Source organism: Muscardinus avellanarius (assembly GCF_963383645.1).
Source record: "Muscardinus avellanarius genome assembly, chromosome: 11".
NCBI lineage: Eukaryota > Metazoa > Chordata > Mammalia > Rodentia > Gliridae > Muscardinus > Muscardinus avellanarius.
This window is the reverse complement of record NC_137797.1, coordinates 62,019,545-62,038,271: the sequence shown is the minus strand read 5'-3', so window position 1 is coordinate 62,038,271 and position 18,727 is coordinate 62,019,545.

Sequence of the window (18,727 nt, the reverse complement as noted above, 5' to 3'; positions counted from 1 at the left end):
AAAGGAGAGTGGGGTGAGATCTGAAGGGAAGCACAACAGTATGTGTGCATGTGTGTCTATATAGCCTTAACCCTCACTAGGATGTATAATTTACAATGCACCAACTCGAGTATTGAAAAATAAAACATTTGCCTAAAAAAGTGAGACAAGCAACTAATGGAAAAAATCAGACATGGATATTGATTCTCAAAGAAGAAGTGGAATAAGGCAATGGACAGAAGATCCTTGGTTCAGCAGGCAAGTGCCCTCTCTGTTTTCATTCCTTCATTCTCTGTGGTTAGGGCTTCTGTGGACAGCAACTCTGCTCTTGTGAGAGAAGGTAGCTGCCTCTTTTGTTGACATATGGAGAAAATATTGAAAATATCCAATATCTGGGTAAAATAGTAAAAGTTGAGAAAATAAAGAAATGATCAAGGAAAAAAATGGAGGTAAAATTTTCTGATATGAGTATAGAACTAACAGAGAAAAAGTAAATTGAAATAATCAAACAACAACAAAAAAGATATACGCCTAGGAACATGTTTCTGAAACTTCTGAGCAAAAGCAACCATAAACAGAAACTTCTTTAGATTACTAGAGACAAACAGCCAGGTGTGGTGGCACACACCTGTAATTCTTGTACTTGGGAGAGAGAGAAAGGAGCATCTCAGCTTCAGGACTTAGCAAGATACTTGTTCAAAATAAAAAATTAAAAACATTGTGGCATAGTAAGAGATAGAAAGCCTTTGGGTTCATTCCCCACTACTACCACACACACATACACACACACACACACACACACACACACACAGAGAGAGAGAGAGAGAGAGAGAGAGAGAGAGAGAGAGAGAGAAGCATACAAGAGCAGAATGTTCATTTGAGAGAACATCTGTAAAATACTAAAGGAAAATCATTTTCAACTCTAAGGCTCTATGGAGTTATTCATCTACTACACCAAAAAAACCACAATAATTACTAAGCATAGAATTTAGATAGGGCAAATTTTTCAAAAATAAGAAACCCAGAAAATATAAAAATATAAAACTACTGGTATAAAAATTTAGACAATTAAAATTATAAAATAATTCATGAATAATTCTATGGACCAAGAGAAAATTAAAAACTATAACCATAGAAAATATAGAAAATCATAACCATAGAAAATACAGAAATAAAATGTTAACATAACATGTCAAAATGTGTGGTGTATGACAAGAAAAGTTGCTGAAATGCAAATATAAATTCATTGATTATAAAGAGTAACTTAAGCAGCTTAGAAACAAGCAAAAAGCACTATATGAAAAATTTTATTTATAAGAAGAACAAAATGATATTGAGAACAAAACAAACTCATAGAAATTAGGATTCAAACAAAGCAAGGGAAAAGAGAGAATTTGTCAACAGCAGATACAAAGATTGAAAAGCTCTAATACTATGAAAAGTGGAAGTCAGATGTTTCAATTTGAAATAATATAAAGATTTCTTTACCTTCTTTCTTCTCCCTTCTTTCCCCGCTCTGATCCTGTTACCCTCCCTCCCTCCCTCTCTCCATCCTTTTTTTCTTCCCTTCCTCTCCTTTCTATTTTCTTCCCCCTTTTTCTCCCTCTACCTCCCTCCTTCTCTTGCAGGCGTACATGCATCCACCTTACCTATCCATCCATCTACTCATCTTTTTTTTTTTTTTAGTACTGGGGATGAAACCCAGGGGCATTCTACCTCCGAGCCACACTCCCAGCCCTATGTTTTTATTCTTTATTTTGAAACAGGGTCTCACTGCATTGCAGAGGGCTGTCCTCATGGTGATCCTCCTGTCTCAGCCTCCCAAATGCTGGGATTACAAGCATGAGCCACCACACCCGGCAGAAGTGTTTTTCTATGAGTGGAGATACTACAGGCTATTTTAAGTTTAATTTTATTTTTCCATATTTTTCTCTAACAACTCTTACTACTATTGTTACTATATTGACTGCTAGAGAAACCACCAATTATGTTTTGTGTCAGATTTTTGTTTATATCCTTTATATATTTCTCAAATGGTGTTTACTATGGCCCTAAAAGGAAAATGAAATTCAAGCATATTACTTTTTAAATTAAAATAGTGATAAGTTATAATTTAAAGACATTGTCTACAATATTCTTGATGCTTCAGTCTCTTAAAGGATAGACATCTTTCCTGGAAATATTCAATGGGGATTTAGCTCTTAGATGGTATTTCCAAAGTTACTAATAAAATGTTTGCTTAATTTCTAATTGTTATTTAACATGTATAGATAGCAAATGACTAGCTAGCAGTGGAGCCTTCCTAATGTCTGTTATGGACCCTTCTTAACTGGCAGTCATTCCTGCCAACTTTCCAGATCTCTGCTCATTGTCTCATCTGCCAGGAAGCATTTTCCATTTACTCCGAATCTGGACTAGGAGCCCTTTCTCTGAGTTTCCATAGTATCTTGTATTCCCACATCATAGCCCAAAAATTCTAATTGTTCTTTTCTTAACTCTTTTTTCCAAGGGTGGGTGTCAGTGTCTATGAAGGCAAGGATCAGGTTGATGTTGTTTCTGGACAAATCTTAGTACCTGGCACATTGCCTAGCAGAGCTAATAATTTAAAACATACATATTATGTTAATGAATTAATGTCTCCCTATAGTTGTCATAACACTGAGATAAATGAAAAAAACAAGCTTACGCAGATAATAGCAAGAAGACCCAAACATATAAACAAAAATCTATTTAAAATTATAACTGATATTTTTATTTTTCTGTCACTAGGACTATAGAAATACATACCTCTCTATTTTCTTGATATCCTAATACTCAAAATTTTAAAAGGAGTTTTATTATAAAAAGAAAATTTCTGATATACAAGCTGCTGAGTTTATATTATTAGATACAAAATAAAATTAAATTCCTTTGTTTTGGTGTTCCTTGTTTATCTCCACTGCCTATTGCTGATAAGAGGTACATATCAGATGTTGAGAGCTTGATCTCACCTACAGATATCCTCTCCTGAATGCCTTTAAGTTGCTCAGTTTTTTTAATCCCTTTTGCCTTGTACTTTCAGTTTCCAGTGACTTAAATTAACTCTTACGCAGAAGCCGAAATAAAAAGAGCAAGAATACAAAGAAATGTGTCCCTTGTGTGCAATTGATTCTCAGCATTTTGTTATTAAATCTTTAAATAATTAAATACAAGAGAAAGCATTAAAGCAACATTAAAAAGCCAACCATATGTTGAAAATAAAAATGGGGGAGTGGGATGTGTGTGGAGATGGCTATAGAATTAAAATTCCTCTTCATTAACCTTGCCTTGTGGTACCTCTGCTGGTCATGTCTATGCGTGGCCAGCATGCAGGATGCCTGGCTGTGGTGGCTGAGCTTTGGGGAGGAGGGAAGTTCGTTATCTGAAAACATTTTCCAAGAGAAAATGCTAGTGAGTAAAGAGATACAAAGACAGTTTGAGTGTAGATAGTTGAGTGGAACATTGAAGGATCCTTCAAACAAATCCTGTTTTTTATAGTTTAGAATATTTCCCACGTTCCAGAGCACAAGGGTTGAATTATACGGTGACAACTCAACAGCAATAAGAATAGAGACAGCTAGCCAGGTGTAGTGACACATAGCTATAATTCCAGTGCTTAGAAGGCCGAGACAGGAGGGTTACAGGATCAATACCAGCCTCAGCAACTTATCAAGACTCTTAGCAACCTAGGATCCCCTGTTTCATCACAAAAAATAGAAAGGGCTGCAGTGTAGCTCAGAGATAGAAAAACTCTAGTTTTAGTCTTCAGTAACGCACACACACACACACACACACACACACACACACACACACACACACACAATGTAGATTGCTGCTATAGGCTACTCCTAGATGTGGGTTTATTAAATACTAGTTAGAAAACTGAATATATAAGAAGAGGAATTCAGGAGAAAGTCAAAGTCTTAGACATGAAAAGTATGCAGGATGGCACATACCATGATTATGTTGTGGGTTTAATCATGTCTCCACAAGTTCATAGGCAGAAGTTCTAATCCCCAGCACCTCAAAATGGGACCCTTTTTAGCAACAGGGTTGTCGCCATATAATTATTGAGATAAAGTTATGCCAGAGCAAAGTAGGTGCCTCATTCAATGGGTGGCCCTCATAACAAAGGGAAAGTTGGACAGATAGAAACACGAGGAGAATACTACATGAAAATGAAGGTGGAGACTGGGGAGAACCTTTGATAAGCCAAGGTGCCCAAATGAGTAATAACGTTTCTCAGGACTTCTTTTGAAGCCCCATCATGTGGATAGCCTATGGCTAAGCTCTATGGGTTATAAGGTGTCCTTTCCTTTCAGCCTCAATACAGCTTCTGCACATTCCAGTGGTATGAAGCAGTGCAGCCAGAATTCATTCAACATCCATAGGGCAGTATGTATTCGCTGAGCACCTACTATGTGCCCAACTCAATGCCAGGCACAGAAGTGCCCTGTGGGCAGACTCTTTTTCAGAGCTCAGGAATTCCCTGAGGGCTTCTATGCCCTTTATTTCCTATGAATCACTGAGAATTCTACCTTTCTGCCTTTTGGTAAACACAAGAGACCAATCACCAGATACTCACAGAACAACATTTCACATTCTTCAGAGGTATAACTGCTTGACAAGCAGCCTGGAAACCGAGAAACAGACCTGTCCAGTAGCTTGCATACAGTACAGAAATTTATTACTATTTCCTATTTCCTCTACAGGAAAAAAAAAAGAACTATAGCCCATATTTTGACATTTTAGGAAGACTTACTGGAGTTATGCCACATCAAATGAGCTGACGTTATGACATGCTGACACTAATGTCCAACAAAGCACATTTATTGCAGAATTCAGAGGCTAGTCACATACTTCCAAGGCTGTTTTATTATTATTTCTTTTTGGGCTTGCCAATCTTGAGGTTTTCAAGAAAGGAGACTCTTTAGCTTTATAACTGGGAATTAAGCTGACTTGGTGCACCTTGTACGTATTCTCTTATCTTGATTCACTGAAGTGCTGATAAATCATACACAGGTTTGTAATTATGCCAGTACCTCCCTCTGAAGGGTAATTCAAAGTATTCTAGTCTCAGATCTTCATATGAAGGACACTTAGAGGAAAACACAATTTATCCTTAGAAATTCAACAATATTTTGCTTGTTTTGCTTCCCTCCACTATCCATCAAGCATAATTTCTTTTGCAGACAATGATCTGCGGTTGTTGAAATGCTTATGTCAATCAATGTTGAGCATCCACTTTGTGTTCATCCCTGTGGAGGAGTTCACTTCTGTCCAATAACACTTTGATGAGCACCAGCCATGTGTACAACCCTAAGGCAGTTGTTGCAGGACCCATACAGATGAACTTACAGTCTCAGAGAGGACGGAGGACATGCACACAAATAACTATTATGCAAGGTCAGTGCCATAAGAAAGGCATGAACCAGTCTGTTAGGGATACATGGCATAAGCTGGCTAGACTGTAAGCTACATGAAAGCCCAGTTTTATAAGGTACTGTATCACTAAGACTGTTATCACCAGCAGGCTTATGCCTGCTTCCTGATAAATACTTCTTAACTGAATGAATTCCATTCAGGGGTGAAGGTCGAGGATCAAGGTTAGACAAAGCTCTGATGCAGACATTGAATTGACTCTTAATAGTTAGAGAGGGTTTTCATCAGCTCATAGAAGCCGTAGGAGGGTTTTAGAACTAGAGGACAAGGCATTTTAAAATCACAGAGACAGAAAAGCCTGTGGGATATCTCTGGCAGAGTTTGATTAAAGTGTGTAATATATAAAAATAGTCAATAATGTTTGTTAGATCCAAATTATGGTGGCTCTACATAGCAACCTGGGGGTGCTGAATTTAATTTGTAGGCATTGGAGAAACAGTATTTTGTGAAATAACTAGGTATTTTCTGAGCCATGATTTAAGAAAACTGATATGATAGTTGTATGTAAAATGTAGCACCAAACTAAGATGTACATCAAGATTAATTGGGAAGCTTTCCAATCATATAGATTTCTACACCCCACCTCAGACTGAATGAATTACATGTATTTATACCAAGTTCTCAAGTTAACAATCAACCTAAGAGTTCATAGAATTCCAGATTACATGTGTCTGGGGTCCGTTCTAGGAGCAGAGAATAGGAAGGGGAAGGGAGAACAAAATTGCCCACTCATATGTGCTGTAAGAAAATTGTGTGTGTGTGTGTGTGTGTGTGTGTATGTATGTGTGTGTGTGTGTGTGTGTGTGTATGAGAGAGAGAAAGAAAGAGAGAGAGAGAGAGAGAGAGAGAGAGAGAGAGAGAGAGAGAGAGAGAGAGAGAGAGATCGAGATCTAGGGTCAGATTCTCCAGAGCCCATAGCAGAAGGATTGTGACTAGGCTTGAGTCAAGAGTGAAGGAAATAATTCTTGAGTGGAGAATCAGAATTCAAGGAGTCTGCAGATGATTGTCTAGCCACAAGGTCAGGGGTCAGAATGAGCAAGTAGAGGCATAAGGCATGATTTCCTGAAGAAGCACAGCACATCATCCTTCTCAGCTCCATCTGCCAGGCAAGCTCCAGGGAAGAGCTCCCCGGCAAGCAATTGAATTCATCAGTCATTATTTCACCTTTTCAGAAAATCATTTGTTTATGGCACTAGAGTGGAGATCTTGTGTGATAATTCATATGTACTCAGATAAGGGAACAATAAGAAGTGGTGGTAAGGGTCCTATATCCACTAATTTTTTTTTCCTAACTAAAGAAGCCTATAATAAAAGCAATGCAAAATGACTTAGCCTCACTTACAGGGAAATTCAAGAACTGTAGAATGAACAACACTGCTATTTTGAAGTCATAGCATAATTTTCTACATGTAATAAAAGAAACATGAAATACAACTGAAAAAATAAAAGGCTTCTAGGATTTATTAACTCTTTGAAATACTATTCTAGGTTGTACATTTAAAAGTCTATTGTAGGGAAAGGTATGAAAATTGGAGGCGAATTACATCTGAGATTTTTTTCCTATTCTGTTTCCTTTTGTTCTCTTTTAAAAACCAACAATTTATTTAGGCACTAAGGGCCAAGTGATTCCATTTTGAAAAGAGAAGCCTGAGTAATATAAAATAGCATAAGGAACAATGCACAAAGAGTAAAAAGAACTGTGATACTATAAATAACAACAGCAATCATGGTGACAATGATGTATTTTGGTGATTCTCATTTACCAGTTACTGTGCTAAATGTTTTACATGCATCATTTCATGTAACACTCATAATAACCCTTTGAAGTTGGTATGATTACTGTCTCCATTTCACAGAAGAAAGATTGTGGTTCAGCAATGGTAAATGCCTTCTGTGTACTCAAACAACTCCTATATGGTGATTGGTAACACAACCTGAATCTAAATGCATCCCCCTACATTTATTGGCCATTTGAATTTCTTCTTTTGTGAAGTGTCTATTTAGTTCCCTTGCCCATTTTTTGTTTGGGTTATTTGTTTTTTTAGTGATGAGTTTCTTGAGTTCTCTGTATATTCTAGATATTAGTCCTCTATCAGAGGAATAGTTGGCAAAAATCTTCTCCCATTCTGTCGGCTCTCTGTTGATGTTCGTGACAGTTTCCTTTGCTTTACAGAAACTCTTCAGTTTAATCCAATCCCATGTATTGATCCATCTTTTAGTTTCTTATGCCTTAGTGTCTTGTTGAAAAAGTTTTTACCTGTGCCTCTGTGTTACATTGTTGGACCTATGCCCTCTTCAAGGAGCTATGAGGTCTCTGGTCTGATTTACAAGTCTTTGATCGATCTTGAACTGACTCTTGTGCAGGGTGAGAAAGTGGGCTTTATTTCCATTTTTCTGCATATGGTTAACCATATGCAGAAAACACCATTCAACACCAATTGTTGAAGAGGCTATCTTTTTTCCAGTATATGTTTTTGAAAAAATGCTCAAATGAGCTGGGTTTGGTGGTGCATGCTTGTAATCCCAGTATTTGCCTCTAATTCCGCCATTTTCTACTCTTTCTCCTATATTTCAGATAGGAAGTCATGACTGGAAATGTCTCCATATGTTGTCCCAATCAGCTATTGAATGAAAATCTGTTGCCCAGGGTTTCTCAGAGGGATGCATGTCCTAGTCTGCTGTTGCCAGCTGTCACTGCTGTGGCCTTGGTCACCACTGCCACTGCTGTGGCCGCAGACACCACCATCTTCCTCCCTCTTCAATATTTTTTTAATAAAAGAAAACAATACATGTCCCTTGCAGAAGTTGGGGGCCTGAGCATCTAGCAGCAACGGGTCCTATCTCCCCACCAAGAGTGGAGGCCCACAACTTCACCATGGAGAGCAGGTTCTGCTGCTCCGAGTGCACCCTGGACCCCAGTGCTGTGCAGAGGAGCATAGCAGCCAGGAGAGCCTTTGTCTTCTGGGACATGCAGCGTGCTGGCCAACCTGGCTATGCGGGGCTTCCTCTAATGCATCCGGAACCTTTTTCTTACATAGTATGTTGTCCAGAGATCTTGAGCATGTGGGGGGTAGGTGAAGTCTACTTTTGGGGAGATTTCTTCAAAAGTTCAGAGTGGATTGGAATGAATTTGTACGCTTCTCCCAAATACTGGCCACTGCCACTGCCAACCTGGTTTTCCTCCCGAACATTTTTCTTACATGTGAAGTAGGAGCAGTCTATTTTCGGGGAGATTTCTCCAACAGTTCAAGGTGAATTGGATTGGTTCTGGCTGCCTCTCCTGAACACTGGCTGCCACCGCTGCCGCTGCCACCACCATCTTGATTTGTCTCTTCTCTCTTATATTTTAGATAGGAAATCAAGGCTAGAGATGTCTCTGTATGGTGTCCCAACCAGATATTAAACCAAAATCTGTTGTCCGGGTTTCTCAGAGGAATACATGTTGTATTTGGCCACTGCCATCTTCCACGCTCCTGTCTAATATTTTTTATTATTTTTATAATATTTTTCTGGTTGATGTTTTAATATTGTAGAATTATAATAATATGTTTTAGTATGATATATAAAGGAAAAAAACCCAAAACTTTAAAAAACAATATCTACTTTCTAAAGTTATGTCTGATAGAGTTTGAAAATATAAGTTTTAAAACCTCAGTGGAATCCAAAAGAATATAGATTAATAATTAAATTATATAAATAAGACAATGTAGGATATGAATGAGAAATTCAATAAAGAAAGGTATTTCAAAAGAACCTAACAGAAATCTTGGAAAAGCAAAGCTCAATAAATCAGATAAAAATTTTAGTTGAAATCTTCAGCAACAGACCAAGTCAGCAACAAAAAAATATTGGAGCCTGAAGAAGGTATTTCCAAAAATTACATTCAGACAGAAGTAAAAAAAAAAAAAGAAATTTAAAAAAAGCATTCAAAATCTATGGAACATAATTACAAGCTCAAAGTCCACATAATTGCCATATTCAAAGGAGAACAACTAAAGGTCAAGGGCATAGAAAAACTTATTCAATCAAGTAATAACAAATAATTCCTCAAATATTGAAAAAGATATGAACATCAGTCTTTTTCAAGATATAGGAGACCTTGAGAACCCAAAATAAAATGAACCTTTTCATGTCATTTATAGTCAACACTGAATGTACAGGACAAAGAGAATATTAAAAGTTAAAAAATAAGCACCAAGTCATGTTTAAAGGCAACCCATTAGACTAATAGCATATTTCTCAGTAGAAACCCTAAAGTCCAGGAGGGCATATAATGTTTTCAAGTCCTAGAAAAGTAAGATTACTACACCCAGATTCAAAAATAAATGAAGACCTTCCCTGATAGGCATAAACTAAGAAAATTCATGACCATTAGACAGTATTATAAAAGATGATTAAGGGAGTCCTACACCAGAAAAGAAAGAAAAATAATAACCTGACATAATAGTCACATAAAAAATAAATTAAAAAAAAACTAAAATGACAAGAGGAACCTAGGAATAAACCTAACCAAGAATTAGAAAGTCCTCCATAATGAAAATTATAAAACACTGAAGAAAGAAATTGAAGATAATAAAGGTATAAAGACTTTCCATTTTCATGGACTAAAAGAATTAATATTGCTGAAAATCCAAAGTAACCGCCAGGCGTGGTGGTGCACGCTCGTAATCCCAGCATTCGGGAGGCTGAGACCTGGAGGATGAGACCTGGAGGATCGCGGTTCACGGACAGCCTCAGCTACTTAGTGAGGCCCTCTGCAACTCAGTGAGACCCGGTTTCAAAATAAAGAATAAAAAAAAAAAAAAAGGCAGGGGGGTGTAGCTCGGAGGTCAAATGCCCCTGGGTTCCATCCCCAGACCCGCAAAACAAACAAACAAACAAAAACAACAACAACAAACAAATAAAAAAAACCCAAAGTAACCTACAGATTCAATGCAATCCCCATCAAAATACCAATGGCATTTTCACAGAACTAAAAAAAAAAAAAAAAATCCTAAAATGTATATGGAAACACAAAGATCCTAAATAAAAGAATCTTGAGCAAAAATAACAATGCTGGAGGCATCACAGTACCTGATTTCAAGACATAGTACAGAGCCCTAATAACAAAAATAGTATTGGCATAGAATCAATGAAAAAAAATAAAAAACCCTCCCACCCCCCTCTAAAAGAATAAAGGACTTAGAAATAAATCCACACATCTTCAGCTAACTGATTATCAATATAAAGGTACAATAAACATACATTGTAGAAAAAACAGTCTGTTCAACAAATTAATTAGATTAAGAACTCACTGGGAGTGGTGATGCATACTTGTAATCCTAGTACTTGGGAGGCTGAGAGAAGGATCGCAGGTTTGCAGCCAGCCTCAGTTAATTGGTGAGGCCCTCCGCAACTGAATGAAACCCTGTTTCAAAATAAAGAATAAAAATAAAGCTGGAGGGTAGCTCAGAGGTAGAACGGCCCTAGGTTCAATCTATAGTACTGAAGGGAAAAAAAAAAAGAACTCAATAACAACACAAAAAGTAATAATCCTATCAATAAATAGAAAATGATTTGATAGACATTTCTCAAAAGAAGTATAAATGGTCAATAAATATCTTAAAAACTGCTCAATATCTTTAGCCATCAGAGAAACACAAATCAAAACTACAATGAGATTCCATCTCATCTCAATTAAAAAGATTATTAAGAAACAAAACAAAAAATAACAAATGCTGGTGAAGATGTGGAAAAAAAGAATTCCTTATACACTGTTGGTGGGCATGTAACTTAGTACAGCTACTATGGAAAGCATATTTTGGAGATTCCTCAAAAAACTAAAACTAGAACTACCATGTAATTCACCTATGTCTTATACCTCCCGGGTATTTTTATGAAGGAAATGAAGTCAGCATATAGAAGAAATACCTGCACAACTGTTACTGGGGTGCTATTTATAATAGCCAAATACGGAATCAGCCAACATTCTTATCAACAGATGAGTGGCTAAGGAATACAGAGTAGCCAGGTGTGGTGGCGCACAATTGTAATCCCAGCTTTTGGGAGGCTGAGGCAGAAAGATCATGGTTCATGGACAGCCTCAGCTACTACTTAGTGAGGTCCTTTGCAACTCAGTGAGACCCTGTTTCAAAATAAAGAATAAAATGTAAGGCTGTGGGTGTAGCTCGGAGGTAGAATGCCCCTGGGTTTCATCTTCAGAACCACAAAGAAAAAAAATTTCATTGTGTACAGATACACCATGAAATATATTTAGCCATAAATAATAATGATAAACTATCATTTGCAGGAAATAGATGGAACTGGAGGAAATAATGTTAAATGAAGTAAGCAAGACACAGAAAGACAAGCATTATATTTTTCTCATACATGTGAAAAATGAAACAAACAACCAAAAAAAGACTACCTAAAAGTAGAGGGATTATTAGACAGTTGGAAGGAGGAGGGGGAAGGGAAGTGAGAAGAGGGCTGGAGAGGGTAGAAGAAGGGTGAGTGGACATGATCAGTGCATAATGTATGCATGTAAGAAAATACCACAGTGAATCCCAATTATTTGTACAATTAGTATGTGTTAATGATGATAATCTTAAAAAATTAAATAGAACTGAGTACAAGACCTACTTGGCCAATAAGAAGACAGAAGGGAGGCATCTGGGAGGCTGAGGCAGGAGGACTGTGGTTCGTGGACAGCCTCAGCTACTTAGTGAAGCTCTTTGCAACTCAGAAAGACCCTGTTTCAAAATAATAAAAAATAGGGCTGAGGGTTTAGCTCAGAGGTAGAATGCTTTTGGGTTCCAACCCCAGTGCCACAAAATAATAATAATAATGTGTTAGGGTGAAATTCACATAAAATAAAACTAACCATTCTAAAGTAAAAAAAAAAAAACGTTTACACACAATTGATTTTCAAGTTTTGTTTGACTGCTTTCTTTGATGTTTGTAATAAGAAATGCTTCATATTAACTTAGAACTTTTCATGCACATAGCATTTTCACATGTATTAAAAATATAAGGATATGTGCTTTGAGGACAGAAGTAAAAGGTTTGAGGCACAGAGCTTTATCAAAAGCAGATTTTTTTGGGGGGAGGGATAAAAAATCTTAGTGGAGCTAGTGGAAACATTTAGCGCCACTGGCAGAAAGGAATTGAGAAAACCATTCTCTTCTAACTGCTCTACACACCAGAGACTGTCATGTAAATGTCTGCAAGAGCTATGCATATGAGAAGTTACACAACATCAGTATTCATTAGGATGGGTCATTCAGTACAAAGTGAACTCATTTTACCAATATAAATTTGCAGGGATAGAATGAAGGGAAATCAAAGATGAAGGAAAATCCAAAGTGTGACCTTGAGCCATTGCCTGTGGGTATAGTCTTGTTTCATCAGTGTCAAGGAAAGCAGAGGTAGCTTTAAGTTGTCTGGGAGCATCAGTGCATGCAAATTACCTTATACTTCTCTCCCCTGGTGAGAAATCAAACTAATATACACCTGCCCATTTCATACACAAGCATAATCTCTCACCTCACGCTAATGACAAGGGGACCCAGTGAGGGTTACACAGTTTTGAGTTTAGAACGTATTTTAAAGAAAAATGACAAAAATGAGTCACTCGCAATATATGATAAGATCGTGCTAATTGACTCAGACAGAAGTTTCTTAGACTACATTACTTTCAGTTGCCAAGTTGCCATAGAGATATCCAAAAGGAGAAGAGTAGAAGGTGAATAAAGTGTGGTGATTTAAACCTCATTCCTGCCCCATCTAAAGACTTCAGCCTCCCTGTGTTGTGGTTAATAATCTTAATAATAACGTTTTTCTAAGTGGTAGGAAGAGTAGGTAGAGAAAAACAAGAGAATTATGAAATTATACATCTGGGGCTTTCCCAGAATCTTCTCATTTCTCATGAACTGTATCCATGTTTCACTTAGATCTCCTGCATTCCTTCCCTCTTTATTGTTTTTCTTTCTCCTTCCTCAGCATTTCAATGCGCAAAATATTGAATTTTATTAGTGGTATGCACATAATCTCAGCTTATATTCCTGAGGCCGACAGCCACTAATTTTAGCCTCCTTCACTTTGTGCGTTTTTGGTACTGTGCAATAGTAATCAAAGTGCAAAAACTGCACAAAGAGTTAAGGTCTCTACAGATTGACAAGTTTTAGGAATGTATAGTATACTTTATTCCAAAAGTCATGGCATGAACTTATACTTTCCAATTGAAAGTAGTGAAACAAAGAACCCCACATGTACCTCTGCATGAACAATTTGAGCTTTCTGGTTAACCAAGATGTCTTTTCATATACAATTTCATGCATCCTTCACAAAATGGTTAGTATTTAGTCCTGACCTCTGTTGTCTATGTTTATCTAGAGAGCTAGATTTGATAGTTTTATGTCAACCAACATTATATTTTACAGATTTTGAGAAATGCCCTCCAAAAAAAAAAGACAGTCTATCTGAACATAATGCATCACTTGGAAGGGCGTTTAATTACTCTGATAAGTGGAACACTTATCTCCAGTGCATTTGCAGGCACTGTCCAGACAGACACTTCTGTGACTACATTTCTATTCAAATATGAACAGAGAAAACCTCCATGCTCCTAAGAAAGTGGTTATTGGGAAGTAACGCATCTGGGCCTAGAGATGAAATACCAGTGAAAGTATGTCCAATTTTGAAAACACCCATGCATTTTTATGACTGCCTAGTTTCTCTTGCTGAGGCGTGAGCTTCTCCTCCTCCTTACCTAACAAACTTCTACTCATCTTTGAAGACCCAGTCCAGGGCTAGGATATAGTTCAATGGTGGTGCATTTGCCCAGTACCCTGAGTTTCATTCCCAGTAGCATATACACACAGAGAAAAAAGAGTCTGAACATCTTTTTCTCTCTTATTCTTTCCTTGATTCCTATACTAGTCAAGTTCTGTAGAGAAGAAAGAACTCACGGGATACATGTATTTAAAAGGGGGATTTACCATCTGAAGCTGTTGTCCCAAGTGGTTTTCTGAACACAGGAGAGCCTGGGGAACAGTAGCTGCCCAGAAGTTGGAGCCTCAGAACCCAAGGGACCAATGGTGCAATCTCAGTCCAAGATGTACTGCCGGAGCCAGCTGGCAAAAGTACGGGTTCCAAAGAGGCATGAGGATGAAGAATTTAACTCTTAAGAATTTGATTCCAAGAAATTTTTAATTCTTACAGTGGAGGGCACGGCCTACTATCTCTACTGGCTGACCCCTGCTTCTGGGTCAATATCTATACTGGTCGACGACTGCCCCTGGGTCAATATTCTCTATTGGGCCAACTCTGGGTTTATTTTACTAGAGGTTACAGGTCAGTCAATAGCCTCATGCTATCACCACCAGAATACAATAAAGACCAATACAAAGCACATACATTACAGGTAGGTTAATCAGTACCCTCGTGCCATCACCATCTGATCTTCTCCCAGACCTTTTACTTTGAACTTTCTATGATCCCAAACCTTGTTGACTCTGGGAGAAGGACAGTCAGCTGAATCAGAAATATTCTTTTAGGGAAAAACCTTAATGGCTTCCCACAATGTACAGGTCTGGAAAGTCCCTGGGGAATTGCTGGGGTGAGTCCACAGTGGAAGAGTGAAGCTGGAGCCTGATGTCCTCAATGTGGAGCAACAGCAGCAGATGTACCCGCTCAGGAAGGGTGGAGCTTCCTTTACATGGTTTCCTCCTCCTTCTGCCTTTTATTCCATCTGCCCCAAGCCTATTGGACAGTGCTGCCCACACTTGGAGGGGGGACCTCTCCCTCAATCTGCTGTTCCACATGCCAACCATTTCATCCACACACCCCAAAATCTCCCAATTCTGAATGTCTTTCAGTCCATTCAAGTTGACAATCGAAATTAACCATCACAATTTCCCGTGAAGGAGCTAGCTTTTCTGATCTACAATTCTTTCATTATATTTCATATCATGTCCTTAATATAAATTAATTTCCATATGCATAACTTAATATTGAGCAAGATTGTCTACAAAGTTTATAATCTTTGAAACCAAAGGATATAAACACGATGACTAACATATGGAACTTATTAGGAAATATTTACTAAAGGATGAATAGATGAATAAGTAGGAGAAAAAAATGTACAAAAGATCAAATAATTATGTCATTAATGAAGATGGGGAAATGTAAAACAAATATAAGTGCAGGGACAGAAAGTATCTACTCCAAGAGGTTAGGTGAAGAAAATGTCTTTGAGGCTGAGTTAATTAGAGACAGTTTTATGAATGAGGTAGGATATAAGTTAGTCCTCAAATGATGATTAAGGTTTTGCTGGTACAGTGATCAATAATAGTATTCATAGTAAGCCATTGTTTGATTATGAAGCTTTTGAATTGTGAAAAGTTTTGAATGTAAAAATATTTGCATTGTGGTCTACTCAAAGAATACTTTTAAATTACATAGTTGGAATCTAAGACATGTAATATCTTCAAATGATAACATGGATATCATCTCTTCAAGTTTATGAAGTTGAAAAATAGCTTTGTAATTGTTCTTTTTTTGTGTGTTGTACTGGGGTTTCTGGAAGCCCTTCTACCTCCGGGCTACACTCCCAGACCTATTTTATATATTTTTTAAAATTTGGAAACAGGGTCTCTTAAGCCAGTGCGGCTGGCTTCGAACCTGCGTGATCCTCCTGTCTCCGCCTACCAAGCACGGGGATTACAAGTGTGCGCCACCATGCCCGGCATAATTCTTCATTTTTAAAACTCAGAATTATGCTATCGGTCCTGGAGAGGAAAGAAAGACACAAAACTTGTAACAGTTCCTATGTATTGTGACTGGTAGGTCCAAGTACACACTTAGAAAAATGTCAGAAATGAACATAAAGTTGGGAGGTGAGGAGGGAGGCAGTGGTAGAAGGGTGGATGGACATGATCAATGTGCAAGGTATGCATGTATGAAAATGTCACAGTGAATTCTATTAATTAATACAATTAAAATGTTAATGTTATAAAATTGGAGGGGAAAGATTGCAATGTGAGTAGGGCAGGCTAGAATAGAATAGACTGTTTTGCAATAATAACAATTATTTTCAAAAAATATAGCCAAACATAAAAACTAGTTTCAGGTTAGAGCAAGTATCTGGTTAATTTCTTATTTATCTGGGAGACTGGCCTTCAACTCTCACAGGTGTTAGATTTAGCTAGAAGCTATTTTATTAATGTTCTCCAGTTCATGTATGGCACAGCTGCTATGTGGCTGGCTTTGGCACAAGCTGATCTGACCAAGTGGAATTGCTGTGGTATAACTGCCAGTCTTCGAGGGTTGAATCCTACTGGGTTAATCTTTAAATGCAATGCCTGAATTTACCTCTAGCTTTAATTTGGTGAATTAAATTTAATTTAATTCATCTTCTGGTCTCTATGACTGAAGTAAGTAACCCTGAAGTATATCTTCAACCATATTTAAATAATTCTACTACTAAAACGTTTCCTAGTAAACCTTACAATGAAACTAATTGCCTCATTAAAGTGAGCAGAAACTGAGTTGGCTTATCAAATTTCTGTCTTTGGGTGTCAAGTTTAAGATGCCACTTAGAAACAGTGACACACATATTACTGTGTTCTCTAAATTTTATTGAGCAGGTCAATGTTAAAATGAAGAACATTTTAAAAATTAGAATCTTGACTGTGGTATGTATTCAGCCACAGGTGTGGATGTTACCTAAAGCAAAACAAGTCAGTCACTTGGACCTTGCTACAGTGAGTACACCAAAAAGATTTTCTTTAAACACTGTCACTCAACTACCTGAGTCATGCCTTCTTTAAAAAAAAAAAAAGATACACTAATTATTACTCATTACCTGCGTTGTAAGTGCTGTGCCAAGTGGTTCACATAGGTTACCTTATCTAAGCCTCTCAATGAGGCAGATCCAAGTAGAATCTCCATTTTACAGATAAACACAGGCTTAAGTAACGTCTCCAAGGTCACTCAGGTGGTAAGTATGGGGGAATTGAGATATGAACCAAGGCAATTTGGTTCTAGGATTCTGGATCTTTTGTACTTTGTATTTATTTACCCTTTTAGGATGTTATCAAAACGAACCACTCTCGTAGTGTAAATTGGTGGTGATATGGCTTAGTGAAATGTTTGGTCAGGATAGCTGGAGTTCAAAGATGAATACTGGATTTATAGGCTTAGCAACTAATTCATGCAAGCCAAACTCGAGAAAGTTGAGCTTACCACATAAAAAGACCATTTAAGACTTTTCAGTATGTGGTTTATTTTTTCTTGAGACTTGATGAGCAGTGCTTAATAGTATGGTCATTATATTAGGGTAAATTAGTTCTAGATTTAAAAAGAGATCCACCTCTTCCTAGCTCTGTAACCTTAGTCAATTTGTTAATCCAAGGTTTTCCCACCTGTAAATGAAGAAAATAGCTCTATTTCACCAGATTGTCATGACTTAACGCATATAAAAGCTTACTGTGGGGCTAGAGTCATGCTCAATCTTCAATAAATGGTAGTTATTATCAATTACAGATCTTGAGGATCTTTTCTCGTATCTGAAAAATCACATGAATAATTAATAGGTAGTTTGCTGGACACTATATCTGATAAAAAAAAGAGTTGTAATTCTTATGGACTATTTTATTCAAGCTTGGAAAAATACTGTGTCCACATTACTGTGTCTGCTATATTAGGTGTTGAAATACTCATGTCTGCCAGAATCAGTTTTTATGCTTCAAACAGTTTGGATAAACATGAACGCATTGCTAAGTTTAACTCTACTTTTACAAAATTTGTTATTATGACTTCCTCATGACAAAATACTACATAGCCTCAATTCATAGATATTGTTTATGAGAAAATGGTACCATGGATTAAATAATTGTTTTAGGAGAAAAAAAATAATTGATTTATTAAGTGTGCACTGTTGTTAAAAAAGTAATTTATATTTATCTGTCCTACTACATATTACTTTCTTCTTAAATCTTACAAAGTATGAATCCTGACCTTCATGTACAGAATCTAAAATTTCACTTAGTCACTTTTTGCTTCAAGCAAGTAGGTATAATTTTTCTTATATAGCATTTTTGGAATTTATAGTATAGTTTCAAGCTGTAATGTAAAGTATACAAAGATTTATTCTACATTTGCCTTTTGGTTTAACTCTTAGGACTTGTGGTTTTCTTTATTTGAATTAAATTTTCCTAAACTAGTTTTCTTTGAGTCAACTAAAAGCTTTTGGTTAAAAGGTATTTGATCCTTTAGATTTCCTGAATTTGTTACACAAATCTCTGCT